Raw genomic sequence first — 5,131 nt, forward strand, 5'->3', positions numbered from 1 at the left:
TATAATCATATTGGAAAGCTTCAAGGTTCTAAAAAAAGAAAGGTTTGTGCATTCAGTTTATTCAAAGGTTCATATTTTACATTCAAGATTACTATAGAACAAACAGTTCTGCTTTCTCACCACTGGTTTATCAGTCTACAAAGAATATCAGAAAAGAATGCCTTCTGTGTATAGTTTCTCCTGTAATTTTTTTATAGCAGTTGTTTATTTAACCAAATTATTCAATTGAAGCTATACTGATATCGAGTTTTTTTATTGTATATGGCTGATCAATATATTTCAACATATGCCTTTCTTGTTTAAACGTACCGTAAAAACTAATAACTGCCTAATTTACGGCACATCTAAATGGAAGTTGGAGATGCCAAATTTCATGTCCTAAGGCCTGAGTGAAATACTTCCGATGCATAAATGACTATTCATTTATTCAGGAGATAACTGGAATCAGACAGTAGTGCTTTACCATTCGTTAAGAAGAAAAACATGCTGGATAAAGGCCAGCTGTACACTCAAGTGTTGCAGTAACATGCAGTCAAATGGGTATTTTCAAGCAATTTATTGTAACACATCATTCTTGTTGTGATATAGTTCCATTTATTTTAAATGGCATCCCAATGTACCTTGCTAGCATACCTCAATGCACATGCATGAGCCATCAGTGTTGTGTAGTGCAGTTAGTTACAAAAAAAAAAAAAAAAAAATAGTGCTGTAAGTCCCTCAACCCCTTTTGATGGTTAACGTAAAAACAAATATTGCTTTGATCAAGGCTCTTACGAAATTATTTTTCAGATTCAAACCGTGTGTATATATGACAGACTCTGACTGGCAGACGTTATACTGGATTTGAGGCCAGGTTTACACCCAAGCAACAAAATGTCTATTTTCCATGCAAAGCAATACATTATCCACATTTTGTTGTAGCACCATTTAAACACCACCCAGTGCACTTTGCCAGCACAATTCAACGTACATGCATTGCATTGGAGCCATTCATGTAAGATTAATATAAAAAAAGCTTGCCCCATTTTTATGTGCATTGTGTTGGGTAGGCATGGCAATAAAAATTATTAGGCTGTCTTTTTGCAGCCCATGATGCACTAAATGCCATATGTTAAATGCACCAGACTGGTATGAAGGGGGACATAGAGTAGCACCCACCCCCATAGGGACAACCAGGTGGTACCCTTGCCCCTCCTTATAAGGTGACAAGCAAGGTAAAAGCTCACAGAAGCTTTCATGTCTTCATTTTAAGGGGTTTATTAAAAACCAAATGCACACACGAAGAGAGGGAGAGGGCAGCAGAGTGTTCTTAGGGTGCAGTCCACTTTCAAGCAGGACACAACAAACTCAACTTCTGGGATTGTAAGTTCACATCTAGCTCCAGGGAGTTATTTATCCACACCATACCACTGGACAGTCAGACTTTATCACTGCTTAATATCCCAGCCCCTCCCCAAAGGAATTAGGCTTCAGGCCCTAGTGGACCTCATAGCTGCTTCCCCTGCTCTCCAATGTTCCAAACCCCCTCTAACTCAGTCCACCAGCAATTTACCTTCAAAGATTCCCCACCTAAAAAGGCACCAAAGTATGCAATAGCATGGCCCCCAAAAGCGATGCATCCGAGCAGTGCTTGGCTGGCATCCTAAAATTAAGAGGTACCTCCTCTGCAGAAACAACCAATCTTCACAAGTTCTAGAACTGTACCAAGGTTAACCTCCGAACCCTTAAGGGGACCTTGTGATACTAAAGGAGTTTTACTATTTATTTAGTTCAAACACACATACACACAAAGGCTATATAAAAAAAATAAGAAAAAATAATGACCTATTTTTACACTGCTTGTCTACTATACTGAAAACTGTTCTACAGAAAAAAATGTTTTTTTCTAAATCAATGCCAGGTTATCCTTTGACAATTGGATATTTGACAAGCTATAGCAGAACATGACAAATAATTCTGAACATATGCACTGTGTATAATCAGACATACAACCATTGTACATGCTATTTAAATGCCAAGCACCACCATTTAAAGTTTTACATTGATTCTCAGTCACAATCTATATGGTGTGATATTATTATTAATTGCATTGAACTTAATTCAAAGTCATTCTGGTACAGCTGAAAAACAGTAGGAGGGCGGGAAGGGCATTGTGATATACACATATAATAAAATGACAATCTGCATTAGGAGCAGACAAGACTAATGTCTGACAATGATAATGCAATGTGTCACCAAAATATATCTGCCGAATAAATGTAAGCTGATCAAATGAACAATGCGTCGTTGTAAGCCAGGAAGCTGCAGAGCCTGTATTATGTTACGCGTTATGTGATTGCCTGCAGCTCTCATCTCATTTCATGTCAAGTAATTTGTACTATTTAATAATGTGTCAAATCCTTCCAACCATGGATCATATAAACAAAGTAACAGAACAGATTGGGATTCATATTTATTGCACATTGTATGTTTATTTTTGTCATTATTCATGTCAAGGCTGTTTTTATGCTATCACTTTCTTAAATTTATACTATAAAAATCCTCAGTATATAAGTAATTAGATCGTCTTTAGCCAGCAATGCCCAAATATGCATAAACATGCTTATCTTGCTACAATAGGATTTTGGATTCACTTCCCACTAGGACTTTTGGCTTCCCTGTGTTTGCCTTCTCAGTTGCTTGTATTTACTTTTCAATTTGCCAATGTCAAAAAAACTAATAAAATAAACTATGTGTAAGCTCCTAGTTCAAACGGAGGAAGGCACCATGCACTACTTTGTGATAAGGAGGAGAGAGACAAGCATGCTCTTCCATTCTTGGAAGAACTGGGTATCTACAAACGGCCAAAATGGGCCAATGGCAAAAAAAGAAGGTGAGTATGTGTAGAATGCAATAAAAACAGTTAAATAACCCTGTTGCTATTCTCTTCATTAAAAGAGTACAAATGTGTATAGCCCAGATATTAAGGATAAGTTCAGATGGGCAGTAAGGTTGAGGCGTGGTTACAACTTTATCATACCCATGGTTAGGTGTTATGTCTCACCCATTGCTGCCTATGACGCTTGGAAGTGAGAGATTGAGTACCACTCGCTGCCACCCACTTTCAGATATCCAAAACATAATTCATTAAGAACTGGCATAGCATTTGGGGCCAGCTGACACAGGCTGGCCAGGAGTCACTTTTCCCATCATCAAAATTTATTCTTAAAGAATAGAAGTAGGCTGAATGGTTTCCCAGAACAAACAAACTCTTAGCACATTCACCTGCTAGCCTGCAAAGAAAAAAAATATGTCTTAAAAAAATATGTCTTAAAAAATGTTCTCTTAATTACAAGTTTTAGAGGAATACATCTGCAAATATAATGATTTTTCTAGTGCAATGTTTTTTGTGCGTCAGTATAGAGGAAAATCTACAATCTGTTCCATCAATAGAAAAGATGCTGGATTCTTATTGATCTGAGGTGCAAGTTAGGTCAGAAAAAGGACAACACCAGAGCTACTGAGAATTGAAGAAACATTGTGATGAACAATGAGTAATTACTAACAGCTACAGATGAAGAAATTTGTAGTATATTTCATCCTGATTAACTTATATATGGTATATAGTCCACTGAGGGTTATAGGAAGTACAGCAGCATTTTGCTTTGTTTTTTTTTATATTATTTTTTTATTATTCAAAAGTGGAAATTGGAATATACAGTATGCGTATATATATATATATATATATATATATATATATATATATATATATATAAACCAGAAACCTCTGTGTAGCCCCCTTATAAAGAAGAGTTTGCCCAAATGAGCATCAGTGGAATCTTCAACATAAAAAGGCATAGAAGTAAATTAAAACATGTTCCGCTTCGTTTTCAACTTTTTAAAACGTGATCACCACATGCAGGAGTGATCAGATTTTTTTTTTACTGTTAACCAGTGATTTAATTTATACCCAAATGGTAATCAGAAGTTCTGGTTACTTGAGTAAGTGGTGTCCATAGACTTAGGTATTTGCATATAAGCAATCAGGATGTTTGAAACATACATCAATTCTCTCCAGTGTAGCTTATAGCATTCACCATTATCAAAGTGGGGAACACTGTGATGATCTGACCTCAATTTTATAAATGTGGTTGCAGTATGAACTGGTTATCATGTCCGTTGGTTACCACTTTTATGCATGGAGTAAACCAAATAGTACCAGACTTTCTGCAGAAATAACTTTTATGGTGGACAACATGATCACCGGCTATATAAGTGAGCCCCATAGACTTTAAATGACAATTACCTGAACAGGACACTTTGGCCAGATGAGTGACCAGCTTTTATCTTGATTAATGCCCTCAGATCTTGTCATTGAACATGGGGACAAATATTTTGGCAGGTTAGAAAGACTGTACCAGCATCTAATAGGAAGAAAATCCAATAGTTTAAAAAAAATGATACTTTATTAGACTGGAGTGTGGAGTTACACGAGTTTGGATGAGTCACAAAAAAGGCAACGATGCACTTTGTCTGCCAATTGCAAGCTCTCTCAAGCGATAGTGATAGCACTATTCATCCATTTATATTCCCCAAAGTGAGTTCATCTTTTCCTAGTATTAACACTGTTCGTTCTTACATGATAGTCAGTCCCATCTTTCCTCCCTGGTGACTGGCATAACCGGCCTCCCACCACAATGATATGATACAAGAATATGGCATAGTGTAGCATTCAACAATTCAGAAAATGATGTAACCTAATAAATGGTTGAATATTGGTGATGTTCTGTAAAATAACATTCCAATGTCAATTATTTTCTTCTACGTGTTTCGCAAGTTTTACTTCATCAGGAGAAAGAAGCACTAAGGAACAGTATCTCATAGGGGTGAAAAAATGGAGGACAGTGCTCTAACAAAGATGTAGGCCCTGATTTATTAAAGTTTTCCAAGGCTGGAGAGAATACACTTTCATCGGTGAAGCTGGGAAATCCAGCAAACCCGGAATGGATTTCCGAAAAGTCATCAGCTGTTTGTTAGCAAATGTTTTCAATCCTGGATAAGATACGTTCCAGGTTTGCTGGATCACCCAGCTTCACTGATGAAAGTGTATTCTCTCCAGCCTTGAATAAATCAGGGTCGTAGAATCAAACAA

The sequence above is a fragment of the Pyxicephalus adspersus genome, chromosome 3 (assembly GCF_032062135.1).
Source record: "Pyxicephalus adspersus chromosome 3, UCB_Pads_2.0, whole genome shotgun sequence".
In the NCBI taxonomy this organism is placed as follows: Eukaryota; Metazoa; Chordata; class Amphibia; order Anura; family Pyxicephalidae; genus Pyxicephalus; species Pyxicephalus adspersus.